The sequence below is a fragment of the Gnatocerus cornutus genome, chromosome 1 (genome assembly GCF_029298725.1).
Source record: "Gnatocerus cornutus isolate USDA-ARS CGAHR chromosome 1, icGnaCorn1.1, whole genome shotgun sequence".
Taxonomy (NCBI): domain Eukaryota; kingdom Metazoa; phylum Arthropoda; class Insecta; order Coleoptera; family Tenebrionidae; genus Gnatocerus; species Gnatocerus cornutus.
The window spans coordinates 8868605-8894083 of NC_142233.1; the positions used below are offsets into that span (position 1 = coordinate 8868605).

The 25479-nt window shown below is 32.3% G+C and overlaps 1 protein-coding gene across 5 annotated transcripts in view; it reads left to right on the forward strand.

Annotated features, from left to right (window-relative positions):
* LOC148180218 (multiple PDZ domain protein-like) overlaps window positions 1-25479 on the forward strand; it is a 268223-nt gene that overhangs the window by 136858 nt on the left and 105886 nt on the right. The window lies entirely within an intron of this gene.

The window sequence follows — 25479 nt, forward strand, 5'->3', positions numbered from 1 at the left end:
ACAAATACCGGTGCAAATGGATTATCATTATGTGACAAATGTCAAACTATTAACTTGCCAACTCAAATTAATTTCGTAAATATTTATTTCCTAACGTAAAACCTTACACAAAAGCGTATTTTAACATTTTAAAATGTTAAGAAGAAAATATCAGTTTATGCCTTTTAGGAATATGTATTATGTATTTATACAGGGTGATTTTTTTAAAACGGCAGGCGTTGTAGAATTTTTATTTATGAACCGATTTCAAAAATTTAAAAAACAAATTAAATGGTTTTTAATTTACTATAAACTGGTGATTTTAAAATTTTTCTAAATGTCTTAGTATCTTTTGGGCGATACTCAACTTTCTTATTTTAAATTGACACCCATATTTTTTTTTTCATAATTTAGAAGATATTAATTTTCTTGATTCAGAAATGTGTAATATGTTCTACTTTTACAAAAAATATTTAAAAAAAAAATCAAAAATGAAAAAATTTAGGCAATGAAAGTTAATAAAATCTAGGTGCATGGTGTCAATTGTGCAATGAAAAAAACGGGATGGCGTTTCAACAGTATTTTAATTAAATTCGGTAGTTGTTTTTTCTGATTTGTAATTATTATTGTCTTTTGTTATTAATAATTTCAAAAAAAAATGCCGATCCTTTCTGTTATTTGCTGCTTTTTGACATTACAATAACGGCATTCTTTTATTTGACACCATGCAATAGATTTTATTAACTTTTATTGCTTATTTTTTTTCAATTTTGATAATTTTTTTTAAAATATTTTTGGTAGAAGTAGAACATATTGCACATTTCTGAATCAAGAAAATTAATATCTTCCAAATTATGAAAAAAAAAATGGGTTCCAATTTAAAATAAGAAAGTTGAGTATCGCCCAAAAGATACTAAGACATTTAGAAAATTTTTAAAATCATCAGTTTATAGTAAATTAAAAACCATTTAATTTGCTTTTTAAATTTTTGAAATCGATTCATAAATAAAAATTCTACAACGCCTGCCGTTTTAAAAAAATCACCCTGTATGAAGAATAATTAATTTTGGCATGTTGATGGATTCTATAATGGCAATTTATATTTTGCGCTTTAGATTCTTGAAAAAATATTACGCGCTTCTTTGGTCAAACGCCAATTCTCGTTTTCCATGGCAGCAGTATAAAAAAATTGCATTTTCATAGGTCGTAGATAAAAGGTTGTACATCACACGTGGGCTATATTACATTACAATATGCGTAGTTGTAATGATTGCCTTAACTCGCTACAAATGTAAACAACTATTACGAAACAAGTTACACTATTAGGCATAGGATTTTTATACACCCTGTTCTACAGTTCCATGAACAAAATTTTCGGCATGACAAAACTATGATTTATCGATTTTGCTGTTTCTTTAAAAAAAAGATTTTTAAGATCTCTCTTATCCTTGAATCAAAGAAATGACAAGTGAATAAGATGAACCAATTTGTTGTTTTCTGCTATGACGTGGGGAAAATAGTGTATTGCCACTTGTTGTGGGGACATTGGTTTTTGCCACATTCTAACAAAAGTTGGAGCTCTGCCACTAGTTGTGGGGACTTTTGATGCGAAATTGGGAATGAAATGATTGAATCGGTCTTGCCATGCGTTGTCTTGCGGCGATGTTTCAAGAAAAAAATTGTGGCATAATAATAATTGTTAAATTGTTTACTTTGCTTTCGTTAGTGGAGATTTGGAGGATCTCTGCTGACACGGTGGAAGAAATTGAAATTCGTTTTTGAATGTCACAATAGATGGGTATTGCTTTTCTAAATTATTAAAATACAATCAAAGTTTTTCTTTAAATTCTTACTGGGTCCGGCAACACTTGTGTCCAAAATCGTCTTTAATTTTAAAGATAAAATTTTGAAAATTTGCACACGCTCATAGTTGACAAAGCTCTAGAAGCTAACGCAAACATATGTTTTTTATCACCGATAGCTTTAGCGTCGCGACGCCTTAAAAATGTGATTTTTAGCTAATTGTAAGGTTTTGTGAAATCAACCGCTAATTTAATTTGTTTTTAATGTAAATTTGTTAAAAATATTTCTATTGTCATTTTAGATTTAATGCTAATTGTATTCAAAATTTGAGGAAAAAATTCTGTTTTATCAAGTTAGTTTCCAATTTTATAACGTCAAAATTGGAAACAACGTTTACACCCAATTGTCAACATCTTGTGTCACAAATGTCATGTATCCTTTGGTTCGCTTTAGATTGTAACACAAGCATTACTTGGTGAAATTGTCGCTTTGTCGATGTTAATTAACGATTTCTAGTGTCCATAAAGTGCAACATGCTCGAGTTAATCAAAATTGACCTTTATAAGAGTGAATAAAGTGACTTGTGAAATTTTGGTGTAAACGTAGTTTGGCACTGCACCGTCATAACTTTGAAAACTAACTTGATAATAAATCAGCGTTTTTTTCGCAAATTTTAAACATAATTTGCATTAGATTTAAATAAAAAACCTAAATATTTGTATCACAGTTATGTTGAAAAAAAATTGAATTTGCGAGTATTTTAAAAAATTTTAAATTTCAAAAATCGCTAAAAATTATACTTCTTGGGCGCCGCGACGCCAAAACTAGCGGTAGAAAAACACAAATTTTTTCGCCAACTTCTAGAGTTTTGTCAACTACGAGCGTAAGCAAATTGTATCTTTAAAATTAAGACAGTTTTGGGGGGTGGACACAAGTGTTGCCGGACCCTGTATAAAAAAGAGTGTTTTATACACGACAATTACATATAGGGAGCCGAAAGAGATAGATTACGCGAAAGTTGAGGCCCGACGAACGGCGAAATTATTAATCGTTTGACCAAAGGTGTATACAAAGTTTTATAAACAATAAAATTTATAAAAATCACCATAAAATAATTGTCCAATTTTTGAGAATTTTGACAGATAAATTTAATTGTCGCTGAAAGGTAACGGTAGGTAACTACGTTGACATCTGATACTGTCGTACCGCTTAAAAATTTTATAATGCTAATAAACTTTTACTCCAAACGTCACAAAAGTCACTATTTTTTAGTCGTTTTTAGACAGTAAATAATGAAAAGCGCTCGTTGACATGGAAACACCTTTGCTGCCTGGGCAGAAAAAGTACTTTTTGTGACGGTTACTATTTGAGACTTACATTTTGTATAGCACTTGCACGATCCTAACTTTGAAACTCTTTCAAACCAATATTTTTGGCCGAAAAGTGGCTTTGCTGTTTCGCAATTTTACATACGCTCGGCTACGCTACGCTTCGCCTCGCTACTGCAATTTAATTGCTCGACAGAAAGTACCATTTTTTTGCCGTATAACAAAATCTACTATATTTTAAATCCGTCAAAACTGCAAACATTTTGACTTTTACTAAATGTCAAAATAGTGCCACATAATATGTACTTTACAGTATAGAAATAAAGTGAAAAATAGATACCCAAAACACAAGCAGCTTTCCCGTTTCCGCAATGCAATGTGTACGAACGCTTAAAAAATGATATTTAAATCTCATTAAAATGATTAGTGTCTGTGAAAGGCGGTACAAATTCCTTATTCGTTGTAAAATTTCCTTCTTTTGGCTTAGTTTGTGATTTTTCCTCGACACACCCTTTCTTCACACATTTACAATTCGACCGTGTGATGAGATATGTGGGCCACACCTGGCGCAGTCATCTGGGGCCTCACGGACCCCGCGGACCGAATGGCGAATCGAAATGAAACAGCTCCTTCTGGTAGCGCGTTTCAACGGGAGATTGCGCGTACACGCCGCATCCAGCTGGTCATGGCCGCGGAGTTTCAGCAATTTCAGTAGCCGGCCTGGTGTAGGGGTCGTCACACATGCGACATTTGGCCTATATCCCGACATTGTGTGGAGCATTGTGAGTGCGTGGATGCGTGGTGTGTGCATGTGCAAGTGCGGCGGCTGCTGGAGCACTTCGTTTTTCACATGCACTTAGGTGGTAATTAACCCCGCAATGTGATAACTGCGGCTTTTCCGTTTACCGCTTACGCAGTGCTAATTTATTCTATAGCAAAGGCCTTAAATCATACCAAAATTTTTAGGATTCGTAGTCGTTGAGCGCTCGATCGTTTTCCTATTGTGTATGCGGTGGAGTCTCCCTTTTTTGGATATGTTTAGGTTAAAGTCAACAATCTTTTTAAGGTCGGGTCATAGAGATGCTCCTTTAACATGGTCGCCAGATCCCCGAATACTGACGGAGGAAGATTAATTTGTCAATTAACCGCCCAGTTGATCGGAGTTTTAATATTGAATGCTTAGAAGATTCGAGTCGCTTTAACAGTCTCTTATGAAAACACAATAATTGCAATCTACTATTAAATTTCCGGTTACATTTTCCTCAACATCTGTAATCTATTTATTGACTTTAGATATTTAACATAATATTTGGTATTTACATGAATCTGATACGTTAAAATTACAAACTTTTTTGAGAAATAAATACAAGGCAAGTTTTTTTATTTAAAGATAAGCAATAACATGTAAGTGGTTGTTTACACCATTAATTTTCTTAAAATCGTTGCTTTGTGGTTTGTACCATTTTACAATATGAACAAAAAAATATACACTGCGGCCGTAAACTCGGCTCAGACTGCTCAGAGTTGTACAAAAGTTCGTATTCATGTAATATACTTATTATGTTTTATTTGTATTATAGGCTTATTATTTTAGTTATTAGGCAAAAATTGCTCAGCGAGCCGTAAAAACTATCCGAATAATGAAAATTGCTTGATGGGCTATTAAATGAAACTTATCTTAAATCCTGCATTTTAATGAATTGCCTTGTGTTTAAAACGTTGTACACATCTCTGGCCGAAAGATCCAATACGCTCTTTGTCGGGTCACAACTTTTGTCTGCGGGCGTAATCTATTTCTTTCGGTCGTCTGTACGTAAATAACTATTTTTGGTAACACTCTGTTGCCCACCGAATGTGGAAACTATTAATGTCAACTCAATTTGAGACAGAAATCCCACAAATTCAAACTTTAAAGCTTACTTAGATTGTATTACTTATGTTCGATCATTCATATAAAATCAAACACTGTACATTAATTGTAATTTTGTTCATCATTCTAATTTAATTTGATTCAGTTTTATATCCTAAATACTAAAACTACAATTTTTTTTCTTTATAATGCAAACTTATTTTTTTTATAAAAAATAAATATATTTTTTAAACAGTACAATGTATTGTACTTACGGTAAATTTAACATAAAGTGACCCTATCAAAATGTTATTAGTGTAAACAAGTTGACTTCTGCTTCCATTCTAGCCGTGTCATAAAAATTTGGTTTCTTCTTCTTTAATTACCTTTGTCCCAGACATTTTGCAATTTTTATCATTTGTCCTTTCTGAGAAAAGCTCATTGTGACCCCGTAAACAGAACATTATGTGATACAAAAATCGTCTACGATTTAGATGGAGAAGTTATTATTATTTTTATTTGAAATGAAGTGCGACCATTCTGGAACACTCTGTATAGATACTACACCGAATATAAGTAATACAATCCAAGAGGGATTTGAAGTTTGGATTTGGGGGATTTTTGCGTGTTAAAGTTAGACTGAGGTGACCTAGTAGTTTCTATATTCTGTAGTTACCAACATAAAAACAAAATACAGTTCCTTAGATGCCGTTTTTAGGTCTATATTTAGCCCATCTACGAATAACAAAGTGGAGGCGTGAAAATTACAAACAAAATATGTATGAAAGTATGTTTTGCGTTTTCGGGTTTTGAAATGACACATAGATTTCAAATTGTAGGTACTTTAATTAATTGTCTTTTAGATAATTTTTCACCTGCCATTGTGGAAGTTTTGACATTTCAGCAAGGTTGAGTTTATCCTGTTTTTATAATCAATTGTTCCATATTTCGGTAATTTAAAAACCTCATTAACGAATTGGTTTTTAATTGTTTCCGATGCTTTAACAGACTCCCTAATAAGGCACTGTTTTGTAAGTTGGTCCTTTTGCCTATTGCTTGTCAAAACAACATGATGCTATCAAGAAACGCCATCTGTTGAGAGTTCTAGTAAGCTTCAAATTTCTTTTAAAAAAACTTGAAAATAACGCACATGTGTTTGATCGAACTTTTATTTTTTTTGTATCATGTTTAATACAAATTTTTATAACTTATGGCGCAAAATGTAAGTTGGAACTCAAGAGCAGACAATTTTAAGTTGGTTTGATGATTTTTTCCTTTATTTTATCCTGCTATGTGAACTTTGAATGCGATTTTCTCTAAACCGTAGGCTAAATCGCTTTATAATTTTGAGTTGTTGGTAATTGAGTTCTAAACACTACCTCTATTCTGCAAAGTTCAATTAAAATTAGAGACGAAGTTGGCACTATCAATAAATTTTACACCAAATTTTTACAAATAGGTTTATTTTCAGACGTGTTTTTCACTTATCTCATAATTGAGCTCTTGCCAATTATAATAGGATTTTACAGTTTTATACATGGCCCACCTAACAATAAGACTTGTATCTTTGTTGTTTTTGAACTGATTTTAATAAAATTTAACACCAAGGTAACTGAAGAGTGATCATTGATTTGATTAATTTTCTTTGGTAGATGAATGTACTGTTTTTTACTTAACGTAATAGCAAACATTCTGAATTAATTTCTCCATTAAAAAGGAAGATAAAACTGCATTTTTAACGTTAAACTTTTTAAATTATCGAAAAATTAAGCCTCACGTATTCTATAATGTTTGTTTTTTAGTTTATTAACAACTGTTCACAAATAACAAAACAATTGGTTTTGAAAGTTTTAGGCGGGCTACCTTGTATACGATTGTATATTGAAACCTTATATACGAGGTTCGGCAACACCTGTAATTTAAAGATAAAAATTTGAAAATTTGCTTACGCTTCAATCAGTACACAGCTGTAGAGTCTGATAAAAAATTGCTTTATGATCAAAAAAGTTTTAATTCTTTTATTTTTTTGTGAGAGTTCAACTCACCATAGATTCGACCAATAAGAAACAGTTATTTTTTCAAATAAAGCAATCACAGCAAACTTTTTTGTGAGAATTCAGTGAGAATTCAACTCACCATAGATTCGACCAATAAGAGACATTTTTTTTTTCAAATGGACCAATCACAGCAAACTTTTTTTGGAAATTTTTACTAGTGAAATTTTCAGTGACAATTCCACGCGGAAATACCACGCAATCTGTCAGTTGCTTGTCAGTTCTTTAAATTCTCATGACGAATTTAACTCGGGAGCTCGAAATTGTCGGAAAATTTTGAGCTCACTCATTATATTACTTATGAAAATAATTGATAATTTAAATTATTTTCCTTATAATTGTACTAGAATTTCCCAGTTTTTATTTGAATTTTGATTTTATACAAATTATGTTAAAAATGGCTTTTACCAAAATTGTTTTCAAACTCCTGAGCTGACATTTCAAAACTACGTTTACACCAAATTGTCAAACTCACATTTTGACACAAACTGTGGGCAGTTTAGTGTAAACTGTGACGTGATGAGTTTGTATAAAACAGTATTTTTTCGTCAAATTTTCAACACAATTTGCACAAAATTTCAAATAAATTCTGAGATATTTTTTAACAGAGTTATATCAAAATAAATTTGGTTTAGCGACTGTTTTTGCGTCAGATTTGACAACCTTGTCAGCTATAAGCGTGTGCAAATTATCAAAACTAAATATGATTTTGGTGGGGGGCTTCTGTACATTTATGAGTCTACCTATTTATATAATTTTATCAATATTCGTGTTATCCATATCAAAATACAAATACTTCCACTTCATTAATGAAACAAAAAGAACTCAGTTTATCTACTATCCCAGAATATTGTAGCTATTATCATTTTGATGAAGTTCCAGAGGTGAATAAGGTATTAAACTAAATTGAGTTATGATTAGTATGAGCCTCATGTCCGATGTTTGAAATTAATACAAATTACTGTCATATTGGCTTTTTGGCAGTAATTACCTCCTAAAATTCTTGGCACGATTTTCGTCTTGCTTCTAGGGTGTGTATTGAGCGCAACAGATCACATGACCACTAGTATTATTTTGATTGTACTTATAACAAGGGTCGAATTTAAAGCTTATGAGCTTATGATGACTTATGACAGGAAGTCCAATTGGCAGCTACGAAAATGGCTTACGATGATACCAACAGTTATGGCTTCAATCATGGCCACTGGTATTGTTTTGCTGTTATAAATGTGTTACCCAGTACACACTTACTTTTTACGAGCATTGCGTGTTTATATCTGAAGGAAATAATTGCTTTTTAAGAGTTGTAAATAAACTGGATGTTCGGTGAGCGATACTACAAAGCCTTTAAAAAGTATCAAAATGGTAAAAAAAATATTGGAAATAAATAAACTGGATGTTCGGTGAGCGATACTACAAAGCCTTTAAAAAGTATCAAAATGGTAAAAAAAATATTGGAAATGATCAAAGGAATATCACAGTTTTCTTTGAATTTTGCGTCAATTTAGGTAGATAGATCTATCAGATCGACATTTCTCTAATGCAAATGACGACTTGATATGACGAAAACGCCATTTCTATTAAATTTGAAATTATATTGTAATAATAGATATTCAAATCGTAAGTGAGAGAAATGCTAAATTATAAGCGAGTGAGATTATTTTGGATCATGAGCGCGTTAGCGCGAGTGATACAAATCTCACGAGCTTATAATGGTATTTCGCTCACGTTTGATATACGGCGTTTTATTTACGACCACTCACGGATACAAAAATGTAAAATTTTGTTACAACTGACAGGTTTGACAGGTGCACTAACTTTTTGCCACGAGTCGAATGTCACCAAAATAAGTTGTATAGCCACACTATATCACTTGTTGTATAATGTATATATTATACAACACTTTTTTTTGTTACACAACGAGTATATAAGATGCCTGATGAGATCACCAAATGAGTGATGAAAATGTTTCTTTATAACATGGCCGTAGATGAAAATCTGTATTTTAATGAATCTCAGGTAGAAGACGTTTAATGTATCAATTAACTAAACTCAATGTGGGAGTAGACAAAATTGAATAAAACCCACTATTTGAATGGGAGAATCGTCTTAAATCAAACACAGCAAAACGGAAATTCACCGGAAAGGCGATCATTAAGCACTTCCTCTATTATAAAGATTTTATTGGTTTTAAAAAGCTCTATGTTCAATCGATGTGATTCCAAATAGACTTAATGATCAGTGCTAAACTTAAATCAATAAAGGTTTCGGCCGTTGGAAAAATACACAAAACTAATTCTTGGACAAAAACCAATAAAAAGCAACTGAACCAACATTGTTTCGTATTTAAAACAGTTAACAGTTAAGCCTGGAGTCGTGTTTGAAATGATAATATGATTAAATATGTTTTTTTTGAAGCATAAAGAGATCCATATTTTCACCCTTAACATCTCATATTCAGAACAGAGGTGGATTCATGTCGGTAGTGACCCCAGGCGCATGAGAAAAAGAGAAAACTTGAATAAAAAGTTTTCGTCAGTAATCAAAGCATATTTTAGATTCCCTCTTATCTGTCGATATTTTGTTTAGATTTTCTAAATTCTCTTTGTGTTCTCTTCAGATTCTTTCTAGATCTTTATATTAATTCTGCCTATACGTTATTTTTCCTGCAGAAAATTTACACAGTTAGCTACAAAGGAGCAATTTTAAACGTCAGCAGGATTTAAAGGGATAAGTCAGATTGATACCTATAGTGGACATGCCAATTTTATTAATTAATTATACTAGATGGCTCCACAATTTGTCAAGTTTATTGTTGGTGCTCCTACAATTTGGTAACGATCTAACAAATGTGACAGTTCTTGTTTAACATTCCGCAGGCACTGTAGTTTAAAAAATCAGCTTGTGTAACTCGTTCTTCTGGAAGACTGAGCCCCATTTAGATTGGTTTTATTAAAATTTCGATTTTTCAATCGTTTCTAGATTTTCTTTAAATTCTGTTGGTTTTTGTCTGCCTTCTCTGATTCTTTAAATTTGTTAGATGCCTTTTTTTAAATTTCCAAATGTTCACGATCACTTTTTGTCGATTTTTTAAAGATTTTTTAGTTTGATCAGATTCTTTTCATTCAAGATTTTCTATGAATAGCAATTTCTTTGTATTCTCTTTACATATGTGCATATGTTAGCTTTTCATTGTCTATTGATATTTTGTAAATCTTCTTTCAATTATATCTACATTCTCTCCAGAATTCCAGAGTCTTCTAATTTTGATAGATTTATCTTGAATTCCTTAGTACTTACCTATACGGTTACCGCTAGATTTTTTCAATATTCAGCAAATTTTTGATTTCCTTGTAATTGTAATTTCAGAACCTTTAAACTATCCGCAATCTTTTAGAATTTTATATGTAAATATATTTTTTACTTCACCTATCTTTCGACTTGGTTTTTTAGGAACTAGAAATTCTTTGTTTTTCTTTTATTAATAGATGGCTCTACAAGGCACTGAGATTTTTAGTAATTGCAAAATATGATAATAAAAAATATAAAGTTAAATGAAATACCTGTAAATTTGTCCTAAAAATAACAAAAATGTTTCTTACTGGTTCTCTTACAATTTGACAACTGTGACAGTTCTTGTTAAAAATATCATAAAAAAATCAGCATTGTGTAACTCGTTTAGCAGAACGACTAATCAGAAAGTAGCATTTTAAGTTAGACGCCTACAAAAAAGTGTTTGCACGAAAAATAAAATTAACACTGTGCTTTTTCCTTCTTAGATCACTTTTTAATCGTTGGGCTTTCGTTAGATTTATCATCAAAACCAGTAGATTTTCGTTAAACTTTATAAATTTCCTTTTAGATTCTTTTAACATAATCTAAATTACCTCATAATCTTCAATCTCCAATCTCTTGTCAGATTATATTGTTAAACTTTGTTTTTGGTATTTCAAAAGATTTTTTCGATTCTGAAAATTTGCTTTAAAATTGTTACTTTTCTGTATCCTATCTAGTTTTTCATTACGTTTTCTACATTTACTTCAAATTTTCATTGGATTCTTCAAATTTTTTTTTATTTTTTGTAGGTTGTTTTTTTATTAAGTAGATTCTTTCCATATCTTACCTAGATTATTCGTTATACAGTATGTCCCCGGATTGAGTTCACAAAGGGAAAAAAGTCAAATAATGCGTTAAAGATTAAAAGAAAATTTACCGAATAATGAGTACGTATTAAAAAGTGGGTAAAGAAATGCAATTGCATCTTTAACAATAATTAAGAAAATTCGAAACAGTCTTAAAGAATTACGAGTTAGAATTGAACTATGTGCTAAAACAGGTAATGGGTCAATCAAATAATGGTAGTTGTTTTGAGTTAAGGAATAAATTTCATTCCTTTGACATTTATTGCAAAATTAAAAATAAAAAAGTTCTTTGTTATTTTTTGTTTTTTTCATTTTTAGAACACAGCTTGATAATATTAAAGTTTTAATTAAAGATTTATTTATTTTAAATTAAGCAAAAAATATTATTCCTTTGTCATTTTTTTGTAAAATGAAAAATAACGTCTTTTTTCCTCTTGTGAACTCAACCCGGAGACACTGTAGATTCTGACCATATTTTTTTTATTTTTTTTAACTTTGTTTTTTTACTGTAGTTTCTAAACATTTTCTTCGCATTTTCTAAATAATCTCTACTTGTTAGATTTTTATATTTTTTTGTTTTTTCTGTTTTCTCTCTGGTTTGTTTTTTAATGTTATTTATATTAACTCTATTTTTATTTTCTAGTTACTCCTTGAATTGTTTGGGCGTTACTTTTTATTCTTTTTTGCTTTTTTGATTTTCTTTCAATTCGATCTTTATTCCCGTCGAATTTTGTTAACCTTGATTGATTGACCTATAATATATTATTTCTATCTATCTATTGAAATTAAACTGACTACTTTTAACGGTTACGGCTCACCCAAACACAAACATTTATTTTATGTACTACGCTATCAAAATTGACACTTTATGTCGTAGTTACCGTTGTTGAAAATTTGATTTTGCACCTACGGGCTGTAAGGTAGAAAGAATATTTCAGAGGGCCGTAAAACTGTCAAAATTCCTCCGGACAGTACAACAATAATAAAAAGCAAGCGCTCGACAACTTTCAAATCAAATTAATTTGCAACAATTTAATTTCTCCTGTCAAAATTATCAAAGACTGGACAAACATTTTTTCACGATTTTTAATGAATTGCGTTATGCATAAAACGTAGTACGCACCTCTGCCGGAAAGATCGATTACGCCCTTAGTCTGCGGGCGTAATTTATCTCTTTTGGTCCTCTACACGTAAATAACTATTCTGGAGCAGTATCATAATATTTACATGTCATAAATCAATTCTAGACATGTAAAAAGAGATGTACAATTCAGATGCAAACATTTAAGTTACTCAACTTTTCGCTGTAGATACAGTTGAAATATGAAATCCGAAACTCTGAATCTGAGAAAGTCTTCAAGTGTGTGTTTATATAAAAATCAACAACTCTTGGAGTCCATCAAGCAAATAACGCTGTACAATCTGTAAGCCGTGGCGTTTACATCGATTCGAAAAAAGTTCTCTCCGATTCGTGATTTATGTATTCCTTCTGTGATTGTCTCAATCAATAGTTGTCCCCAAACTAGTTCTCTCCAACAAAAGTCATAAAATTATAAAAAATCGTAAATCTTTGCGTCTCGCCTGACCAGAATGAGCAATCTACGCACAATCTCAATCACACAATCAATGGCAGCAGCTACGATTACTCTAGGCTATTTGCATTGAAAGGCTATTTGTTGACCGTAGCTCGATGACAAAAGAGATTTTCTTTTATGTTCTCTGCATGTTTTCTTAGCATCCCTTTGGAAAATCGCAATGAAAAGCGTGACGTCTGCACTTGACATAAATTTAGACACGATATGTCACCAACCTCCACTTTCCCTTATTTTTCCGATGACAAACGTTGAAATCTGCATATGTTTGTGAAAGCGGTGGGTGGAAATAATATTCAAATGCACTTCCAAATTTTGAGATAATTATTTCCCAAGTATTCTAACAGGCAGCGTCACGGCAGCATTTACATAATTAAAATGTAAATTGTTAGAATTTCACCGGGTTCTGGGGATAGAGGGTGACTTCGGGTCTGGAAAAAGGGACACTACAAACTTTCAGATAAATTTTTATTGCGTCCGATTGACTCTAACTTATTGCTAAATTTCTTAGGCACAATCGTCGAATATAATTTTGCATTTTAATTATCAAAAGTGGGACAAAATAAACTTTGAAATTACAAGCATTTGAAGAACTAGTCTTTTGTTCTTTGTTCAAGTAATTGGAGGCTGCCAAAATGAGAATTGTGTGGAACTGTTGATCAAAGAACTTCAGCGACCAATCACTTTTGAAACTTGTTGAAAATGATCCTCTCCTGATAATTTGACCGCCATATCTACTCTCACTTTGTCGTATTTGAAAACTAGTTTCATCTCATCACCTCCAAATTGCCGGTTATCAAAGTGAAAGAAACAAAAGGTTTAATCAGCCACGAATCGGAAATTCACAGAGATGATGCGATGAGAGCCGGATGAGTTTTAATTTTCACTTAGCTCTTCTGTAATTGTGATGTAGATCGTTAATCTACGTTAAAGTAGTAGACAATGAATTACACCACCTTATTACCTCTGATGATTTTTGTTGCTTGAGCATTTTTATTAAGATTCTCTCTTCCCCGTCTTTGGGCATTTTTATTACTTAGTCTGCTACACTGAGCTAGGTCTTCCTCGCTCGAAATTCGTTTGGTTTAAATCGTTTCGTTCTTTTTCCTCCAACATTAACATTTTCCGTGTGTTATCTTTCACAATTTTCTCGTGACGTGTGAACCAACGCTTATTGTTGCAACACTTGGGCGCAAACAACGGGCTTATAACATAAAATGTTTATAAATGGCCTCTGACATGGAAAGCAATTTATTTCAGATGTCACGCTCGCTTTTTTTTTAATATCATTCAATTGAAAATGACCGCAAAATAAATGAGTCCGCCGTTTTTTAGCACCCAGAGGTCATTAAAGGACATTTTGCAGCGGAAATGTGTAAGATAACGAAAAGAATCAAAATTGTAAAGTATCAAACAGATCGGCCTTCACATCCGAGTGGCACCCACCGACTTGATGGGTAATCGATAATCTTTTCTGTAAGTTAATTTCCATTCCTGCATCGTGGGGAAGGTATATTGAATCTACGAAAAATAGAAAACTACATGAATCATGATAATTGACGGATCATTTTCCTGCAAGGGATTTACCAACTTATTACAAACGAGAAATTGGAGGTTTAGAAGGGGATACATGTCAACACTTTTTGATAGATGGCGGGTGAAGTAACTGTCAAATTTGTTTGCTTTGATAGAATGACCAATCACAACTGCATTTTAAATTTGTCGCTTACAATGTATTGACTGCAGGAAAATAGAAAAATACAAAAATTTACAACAGGAAAAATGAACTATTGGCTAGTTTGATGCAGAGACGGACTAAGTTAATTTTGTGCAAATGGGTTCTTCTAACCACCACCGTAATCTAATCGCCTCACGATCTTCGGATTAACCCTACCTTAGGAAGGTCGGGGCTTGTCATAATTGGAGACACGGAATTCTCGTAACAAAAGGTATTGATATCAGCCTAATCGGCGTTTAACAAAGAATAAATTATATAAGAGGAACTTACTCGTTTCTGCCGAATATGTAGAAGACAGTTCGTCTAGTTATCAGTTTGGTGAAGTAATGAGCTTTATTATTACACAACAAGTGATGTAAGAGAGCTCATTACACAACAAAAATGGGTGATTGAATTGCTCCTTACCAACACTGTTGTAGATAATCGATACTTACATTACTATTACACTTTTGGTCATAGAATTTTGGACAGGACTTTTACGTTATGTTAAGAAAAACTGTCGTGAACTATACTTTAACGTCATTATGGTTGACGTTTTTTAAACCCTCAAAGTTCAATGGAAATATAAGTATCTAAAGGTCGTTTCACATTTGAGGATTTCAGTTGCTTAAATTCAAAACTCGACATCTGACCGAAATTTGACACAGCAATATAAATTTCTTAATTGTGACTACTTGGTTTTATACATATTTCGAAAAGTTTTACCTTCGTAATTTATAAGCTTTTTGCTACAAACTGCCAAAATTTTATTTTCCAACATTTGAAAGTAAGAGCGCTGGCAGAGCTTTTTTTATTGCTCGAAAAATTACGGTTGAATGCAGATGTCGGGTCTTGCATTTAAGCGACTCATTTGATGGTTAACACTCAAAAATTCTATGATCAATACGTTACATTACGAGTGAAGTTGCGATCCTAAATCTAAAACCTTTCTTAGGTGGGTAGAATCCCACTTTTTAATTTTGTCATATTTGACAGATAATCATCAAAAATTTCAGATTAGACGATTCAACAGACAATTTATTTAAAAAACGACAATCATATGACTGCAAGTTTGAACTTGATTGACGTTTTAAAATTTGATGCTCAGAAACTTTTGACGATAACTGTATACATACAGGTGGGCCACGATGAGATTTGTTTTTTATTAAAAAGTACATTTGGTGGGAATTTAAAATTTCGGAAACAAATGTAAGCGGATAAGATAAATTGAATAAAAATACATATTCCGTTTTTTCTGATACTTCCGGTTATACAGTTATACAGGAAGAAGTAGTCAACTTGCTTATTTTAAATGAAAGACTACATATAGGGTGTTTATGAAATACACTACCAAACAAAACATGGTAACTGGTGAAGACAAGTAAAATTAATTAAAAAATGCTTTATGTAAAAGTCTTTTTGTTTTCGAGATAAAATTAATCGCATATTTGGTCAAAATTTCCAGTTCGCCACTGGATTAAAGATTATTGCTTGTTTATTGATTGCTTAGCAACAATATAAGGTTTGTTGTTTTAGATGCATATTCAGATGCATAACAGTGGTATTCCAAGTACATAAGTGAAAAAATGTTTGGTGGTGTATTTAAAAATCATCTGTATCTTGTGGCACTTTTGGATTCAGAGATATTTTAATTAAAAAAAAGTAAACAAAGAAAAATTATGATTTATAATTTCCGTAAACATGTAAGTAAAGTGAAATTTTGTGGCCAAGATAAGTTAACCATGATCTATCTACTCAAAATCGTCACTTTAATTGGAAAATAGGGTGTGATTTATAGGTTGTTCATTATGGGTTACTTTACAGTAAAACAACACTTCTAAAATTACAAAATTTGCATTGATTTAATGTACTGTTAATTTTCTTAGAAGCTTAGAAAATTGGTATTTTTTTCCAAAATATTGGTCTAAACTAGGTTCGAAAATAGACTTAAACGCCAAACGTAAGTGTATTTGGATCTATAATAAATAATACTGGGTGTTCCATTTGAAATAAACAAGTTATTGTATGTCAAAATACCTAATTGAAAATTAACTGCCTACAAATCAAATCCTGTATGTTATTATATTTTACCAAAGTGGCGGTTTTGAGTAGATAATTTATTTGCTTGTTTTGAAAACAAAATATTTTTTCTTAAATTTCAAATTCATCAGTTACAGTTTTTGAAAAAAATGTTGACTTAGCTTATCGTTGATCATGTTGTATAAATGTTAAGGATCATGCAGATTAATAACAAATATACAGGGTGTCCCAGAACTCGCGCCCCATAGAGCAAGGGAGGGTGCCGACAGCAATACAGATGGTAAATTTCAAAACAAAAATTGACTAAGTTTAATAGTATTCAAGAACTGATAAAAAGTTAACAACCAATCCCAAAAGCTTATTCGATAAGTGGAGTAAAAGGCCATCCCAATTTCCTAGGCAACGAGAGTCTAATGTTTATCTGACCAATGGATGATAGTACGTGTCCATAGTTACCAATTTTCAAATTCTGTTCAGCTTCAGGATTGGCTACAGTTTTTTTGTCTTATCTCGGTTATTTTTTGAGTTAAAAAATTATAGTTTCGAAATTTTGGTTCAGAATTGTTGTCTCCATATGCCCTTTTTCTCTGGGGCGCGAGTTCTGGGACACCTGTATAACATTTATAATACCCTAATAATTTTCATATTGGTACTATTTACTGAGAGCTATAAAGCGGCACTTTATAAAACAGGTGAAATAGTTATTCCTTTGAAGTGATACTTAATAATTTTATATTAAAGTTAATATCAGTAAAAGGCGTTTTTTTTTCTTTGTTGTACTTACATATTTTAATAAATTTCGCCTATAGGTACCGTCTCGTCGCTTGCATCGACCACATTTCTTGTTCACCCTATACGTACATTATTACATTTTATAAAAGCGGGAAACAAATAACATTTAAATTACTAGTGCATTTCCCTATCTCTATAGAAACTTCCAACAATGACTGCGTTATAGCTCCACACATTAGGTATCTATTTTTGCGGTAAACACCCGTACCTGCTTCTTATAATTAACCTTCCAATCGAACTACAAATTTCAATACCACTGACAATGTGATAGACGTATTCACTAAGTTTGAATCACGAAACTATGACATCTAGTTCACATTGAATTAAATGCAGGTAGTAGATTTATTCCATTCAAAGTTCGAAGTGATAATGTTGACTCAAACATAACAATCTTGTTAATTTTTTCCGTCCCGATTTTTCCAAAACCGTATTAAGCTGCTGTATTCATTTCTACTGGGGTAGAAACTTTAAATTACATCCGTGTTGATAGAATTTGATCAACCAGGCGTTAGACAAATAATGGACAAGTCAGTTTGGGTTTAGTCCGATTTAGTTTCAGTTCGCATTAATCCTTCGAATTTAGAAGGAGATTGGCAAAATCTAATTAACTATTAGGAGTATCTTTTTCCGAACTGTCACACACGAACGGAATAACAAAACCACATTACACTATACTATTTTTATTGTAGTTTTATTGAATTCTGGGTCGAATATAGATTTCAATTTGGGCCACTGGAATATTCATTTATGCGGCTGCGGTGGCGATAAAAACGACTCTTGAGTATCCTCACTTCTCTTTTCTGTGGTTTGGCAAGGATCCAAAATGAAGTTAGCCGTAGTTCACCCTCAGTACAACATTTGTTTGCCGTGGTTGCCCTTCGACGATGGAAGAAAGATTACGCTCCGTCAAATAAGACTACCAGGCTGAGTTGGAGCTGCATAACTTTCACTAAAAGTGCTGGTAGATTGTAACTCGGCCTGTTATTATTAAAAAAGTTTGTCTACAATCGTTTTACAAAGGACATATTACGCCACTCATTTGACACTGCATGAATGAAGCTTATTATTCCACTAGTGGGGTAATGAAAAAATACGCTGTGTAATATATTCATTACTCATTTAGTGATATAATGGAGCTACATTATTACATTAGTATTTTTTCAATATTCTACCCATATTTATAACATTTGGCTTGTTAATAGTACATTATGTATTAATAGTACGTATTTCATAAGGAGCATTAGTGCTTCAAGTCGTCTTGAAAAGTGTGCAATACGCTATTTTTATACATCGGATAAATTTAAAAAATACATTGAAAATATATTTTCGATTAGGGATTTTTCACAAGTTCGGTTGGTAACAAATAAAGTAATGACATTAGTCTAACAAAATTTGAATTTCAATATTAGTGTCTTTGACGTTTTTTGCTTAATTTTTGTTACCAAATTGTTCTTTTTCCAAAATTACAAAAATGTTTTTCTTCTAATTCATCAACTTTTTTATTGGCATTCACTTTCGAGTGCCTGCATAATAACAATAACATTGCCAACATAACCAAAGAAAAAGTTACTGTATTGTAATAAAAGTAATTGTCGTTATTGTAAAACGCATTACACAATGAAAATATTGTCAACGCAAAGTGGAAAAACAAATTTAATCCATCTGCTAAACCTGTCAATGTCAGTGTAATGCTTATTTACCGGTTTCTGTCTATTAACATCCAGTTTACATACATCCGGAACGCATGCGCCGAAACTCATGTTTTATGAAACTTGTATTTTAATATACTATTTTTTAATTAGTGGTTGCAAAAAAGCTATTTCCGCATTTGTTTCGAATGCATTAATAGGATGTTTCCACATTGGTACGCCTTAAAAGCTTTGATACCATAGCAACGTAGAAAAAACGTGTGTTAAATATGCAAATTATTAAAATACCATTAAAATAATACTTTTTTTCTTCAAACGTCACAAAAGTCACAATTTTTTAGTCACTTTTAGACAGTAAAGTAGGCAATTTTGTTATAAGTAATGAAAAGCGCTCGTTGACATGGAAACACTTTTTCTGTCAGAAAAAGTACTTTTTGTGACGGTTACTATTTGAGACTTACATTTTGAATGGCATTTGCACGATCTTAACTTTAAAACTCTTTGAAACCAATGTTTGTCATCAGTAATTGTCATCAATGACAACTACATGCATAGCCATCCATGTTTATAGTTCAATTGTCGGTCGTGGACAGAAAAAGTGTTTTTAGGCGACTTAAACTGAAAATGGAATTTTTAGGCCTCAAAAGCGGCCTAAAAGTAAGTCTTTTCTGGCCACAAACATTTTTGACCGATCTATGGTGGCGCCATCTATGCATAGTTTTGCATATTACATCAAGATACCGACATTACCCTTAATTTTATAATTATTTGGGAAAAAACAAATCGACAAACTGCTGTAAAGTGCAAGAAAGACGAGTTGAATTATTGCAGATGAACATGTTTAGCAGTGCTGCTGCAACAACATCAAAAAGCACATCAAACCTAATTCATACAAATTGTGAAGCTACACATGCCCAAACTGCAAATGTAAATAAAGAAAATATGAACTTTTTTGAAAGGTTCATAAATATTTACAATTATTCAGTTGTTATAAATGATTAAATCACTAAATAATAAAAAAATTAATTAACTTGTAAATTTAATGATGTCACCTAAAAAATCTTGTAGGTTTTACGGCCAAAAAGTGCCATTTTTCCCTAGCCTACTTTCTAAAAAAAGGCTCGACCAAAAAAAACACTTTTTGGTCTTGGTACACAAATAACTATTTCTTGACAACGGACGCTTTTCATTATTTATAACAAAATTCCCTACTTTATTGACTAAAACGATAAAAAAATAGTGACGTTTGTGACATTTGGTGAAAACTTTATTTTATCAAACTTAAAAACACTCGCCTTCGGCACTCGTCCTAAATTCCTGAACTCGTGTTTTAATACATTGTTTTACAAAACTAGTGTTTTAATATACGTGCTATTACTATACTGAAATGTCAACTTTTTCAACTTTGAATTGTCAAATTTACATGACAGAATCGAAAAGTGTAATTTTGACAAATAAACAGAAACTTGAATCCAAACCAGAATTAACAATGTTTTTCTGACAATTGTTTGACAATGTCATTTGCAATTTTCGAATCTCCTAATAGATGGCGCCACAATATATTTTTTTTTAAAGTGGAAGAATCGAATAATAAAATAACTTGTCTGATAATATCGTGGGATTCATTAAATTTCCATTCTAGGTAGGACTGTAATGGTGTTAGTTATGACATGAACTTTTTTCTCAAAGCCAAATGCGGATGGAAATTTAATGAATCACACAATACTTTGGTGAATAAACTTCAGTGTGGTAAACGCCTAGTTTTTGTTATTGTTAAAATGCGCTCAGGGCGATCAGTGTAATTTGCTTTTTTGCCGCACATCCGGAGCTTTTTACGCACAGTCAGTGCAAAAATTAAATTACGGTTGATTCGTTTACGATTTAAAAGTATACTTTTTTGGTTCTTGAACTGTAAAGCACACTTTTCAATCCTACACAGACAAACTGTAACGTGATTTTTGCGCTAGCAGTGCGGCAAAAATAGTTATTTCCATTCAAGCAACTGTAAGTAGGATTTTACGGTGGTGCACCTCAAATATAAAAAAAATATGAAAAAAAAGAAAAAAACGCAAAAATGAAGGATAGTATAATAATGCGCGAGTTAGTGGCCAATCGACCACAAATCTTTTTTGAACCAATTCAATTATATTTTGTATATTTTAGTATCTCCGATTCTGCATTGTAGATCCAGCTTGATTGAAATAACTACATATATGCAGTTGACAATGCATTATCAAAACCAGATTTTAGCCAATTCATCAATTATGGACTGAATAAAACGCTCTTATTGTCGCATTTCTCCGATATACTCGATGCATTATATCACATTAGACTTTCCATTTGCTTGAAAGCAAATTAAAGCGGAAACTAGATGCAATATGAGTGCAAGGAATAGCTAAACCACATTAACGTTTTGCTACCCGCCCTGCATACATTTTTCGCGTTTGCAACCTGGTAAACATGCACAGAATTGGGTCAATGGGTGTGGGTGTTTCTACAGCAACACTTACATGCGACTGCGAACATCTTTTAACGCTTGATGGGGAACAGATCGAATCGAAGACTAAATCAAAAACAGGAAAACTAAAAACGTGAAAGATCTCACTAGTTTTGTTAATAATTATGGATGTTTGTTGCTATTCCTGATATATAAAAACCAAAGACCGTCCTTTATCTCTCGTCCATACTACGTCTTATTAAATTTCGCGTCGTAATGAATTTAATTATGCAATAAACTAATTCAACAAAGCAATATAAAGTTTGGTGGTTGGAGACGCTGGCGCCATCATCGTTTCTTTCTCTTTCCTAATAATATTGCATTACAATGCTCGCTAATGTCAACGAACCGAAAGAATAGTTCCGATCCAGTCAAGATGTGAATATTTTACGCTATTCGGACACTGGATCGAAATGATATTCTAAAAGAAGCTATCAAGTTAAAGGTATAAAAAATATGAAATGAAGGCATCAAAAGTGTATGATGTTTGCATAAAAAAGGGAGGTAGGCTTTTGCTGTGCTGGATTAAAACGTATATTGGCATGAAACCCAATTAGGTCCACTCGGCGACTTGTTTGCCTTTCCAGTTTTAAAGCTTTTACGGGCGATCGTTTATGATGACGTGTTAAGCTTACGGTAATTACGGTATTTGGATATCTAAACGAAAATTGCTTATTTGGAATATTGTACAGTGATGGCTATTCTTCAGGGATATCTGTTTACCAATTTGACCTAAATCCTTTCCGTTTTCAGAGGTTTCCAGCAGGAATTAAAATTCCTGGAGAGGAACTAGAAATAGCCCGTTATAGTCTTTTTCTTTCTACTTTCGTTAACTTACCGTACTTTTCCATCTAGTTTTCTCGTCCGCAATTCCTTTGCTGATCATGTTATACTCGCAGTATCTTTCTCTAAAAACTAATTTAGTCAGTTTCGCATTTTCAGTGCCTCAAATGCTGTGATAAAACTAAAATCTTTTAGTCCGTTTGTTAACTACGAGTAAATCTGCTAAATTTTATTTGCTCCTAATGCAATTCTATTGTTTCTCCTAGATCTGTACTTCAATTACTCTTCACCGTGGCTCTCAGATAATTCAGGTTTTTGTACATTAAACTTTAAGCTTTTCTATTTATCAACTTCTTTCTTCCATTTCTCGATATTCTTTGTGTTTGTTGGAGCATCAGAATTAAATCGTCTGCAAACATTAACTGCTTTCCTATCGCAGGACACAATTTCCTGTAACCAAAGACTGTTCCTTTTGTCCGCTCTTGTTAACTGTCCTCGAAATCTTATCCACAACAACGGTGGACAATGTAGGATTCAGACCCTTCCTTGCATACGTAATTCGTTTTTTAATAAAAAAAGTTGCATTGCTCTGCCTAGGCACAAAAGCATAATCAAATTGTTTTTTTCCATTACTAGTTTGAAAATACGACTTTATGTTTTTTGCGGCCGAACTGTGAAATTAAATTTCTCTCTTAAAAGTAGACAAAAAAAAGACCTATTTTTGGTTGCCTATACAGGGTCCCGCAACACTTGTCCACCCCCAAAATCGTCTTTAATTTTAATGACAAAATTTTGAAAATTTGCATACGCTCACAGTTGACGAAGCTCTAGAAGTTGACAAAAATATTGTTTTTTATCACGGTTTGTTTAGCGTCGCGACGCCCAAGAAGTCTAATTTTTAGCGATTTTTGAGTTTTTGCTGAAATATTCGCGAATTCAATTTTTTTTCGACATAACTGTAACAAAAATATTTGAATTTTTGTTTTAAATCAAATACAAATTGTGTTTAAAATTTGCGAAAAACACACTGCTTTATCAAGTTAGTTTTCAAAATTATGACGGCGCAGTGGCAAACTACGTTTACACCAAAATTTCACAAGTCACTTCATTCACTCTTATAAAAGTTAATTTTGATTAACACGGGCATGTTGCACTTTATGGACACCAGAAATCGTTAATTAACATCGACAAAGCGACAATTTCACCAAGTAAGACTTTTGTTGCAATCTAAAGCGAGCCAAAGAATAGATGTCATTTGTGACACAAGATGTTGACAGATGGGTGTAAACGTAGTTCCCAATTTTGACGTAATGAAATTGGAAACTGACTTGATAAAACAGCATTTTTTTCTCAAATTTTGAAGACAATTTGTATTGAATCTAAAATAACAACTGAGATATTTTAAACATATTTATATTGAAAAAAAAATAAATTAGGGGTTGATATCACAAGCCCTCACAATTACCCAAAAATTACATTTTCAAAGCGTCGCGACGCCAAAACTATCTGTGATAAAAAACAAATTTTTGCGTCAGCTTCTAGAGCTTTGTTAACTGTTGAGCGTATGCAAATTTTGAAAGTTTTATCTTTAAAATTAAAGATGATTTTGGGGGTGGACACAAGTGTTGCCGGACCCTGTATAATATAATGGATACAAATGTAGTAAATTTCTGAACTGATTCTTTCTCGGCTTTGACATCATTTGACATTTAGAGCTTAGTGACAAACAAAATGATGATAGAAAAAGAGTGTACAGTACTCGCTCACATTACCGCTCGTTTCACTATAATTTTTTTCCCCGCTTGTTCTGTAAATAGCTATTGTGACGAAAATGGAAACATCATTTCGCATTGCAACAAATTTCTCTAAATGAAAGCGAATTGTTTGAATGTAGCAAAAGGCAGTGAAAACTTACAACTCAATGCTGCCTAATTGATTTAGCTGATATTTTCAGCCCTGTGGATGTAAACAATTCGTGGTGGTAAACAATTTCTGATTGTGCTCATCCCACTCGCATGAATAAGAGTAAAATAAATTCGCAAAATGAAGGAAATTTTACAATTCAGTTGGTATTGATACTGCATAAAAATGGGGGAACATCTGATACTCGTAATTGAAACAAAAATGTTTCTGTTAATTTCCTCGTTGCTATTTCCGTTCAATGTTTTAATGGGTTTTAGGCGAGCAATACAAATAAGTCGAGAATCCAGTGTAAATATTTACAAGGGGTACCTTCAATTCGATTAAATTAATTTTAATTTTGTTTGCTGAATGAAAGAGACACATTCAGTTGCTCCAGGACGGTTTGTAGGTGGTGGCTGTTTACGAAACCATCAGGCAGTTGTCAATTTTCTCGGACATGTCAATCACAATCTAATCGGTTACGTAAAGCCGAAGGGAAGCTCTTTCTAACGAGTAGTGGGCGATTAATAATGCAATTCGAAGAGAAAAATGGGTCTTTGGAGACTTTGAGGACATCGGGGACTTGCACTATTTTAAGAAATAATGGTTTCTAAAATGAGATTTTTCTAGGAAAGTTGGAAAAACAGATTTTCTAAACAAGAACGTAACTTTATAAGTAAACGATTGCCAATACGGGTTTTCGTTAAATGGTCAAACTTAGAAATTATTTAAAGCAAGACAGAGTGTAGTTTTGTGTACCATTTCGACAGGGGCAGTTTAATGTGTCCGTTGAGGCCCCAGACATACGCGAAAAGAATTTATTCGTAGAAAATAATCAATAATTTTAGATTTAATTTTAGGTTCTCTGTCAATAGATTGGATTTTTTTGATTCTCTCTATTTCTTGTTCATTTCTCATAATTTTTTTTTTTGGATTTCCTCTAGTTTTATTAGATCAAATTAGATTTTTCCTTTTTCTATTGATTTGTCTTAAATACTTTTTAAGAATTTTTGGGTTTTCTTTAAATTTTCCGATTCTGTTTAGAATATCTAGATTCCTAGATTCTTCTTGTATTCTCCAATTTTTTGAAACTTGCACTCTTCAAATTCATTCAAACTTTTCTTATAATCTCCAAAGTGTTCCTTCAATTTGGTTTAGCTTTTTTTGCATTTTTTTTCGATTCTTGGGTTTTCTACGTCTTCTTTACATTTACCTGCACGTTCTCTTTGGATTTTCTTTAAATTCTCTGGGTTCTTTGTTATTTTTCTTAGGTTCTGTTTAGATTTTTTTTATCATTGAGATTAAACTCTCTTCTTTAGTTTTTTTTTAGTTTAGAATATCTGGAATTTTCT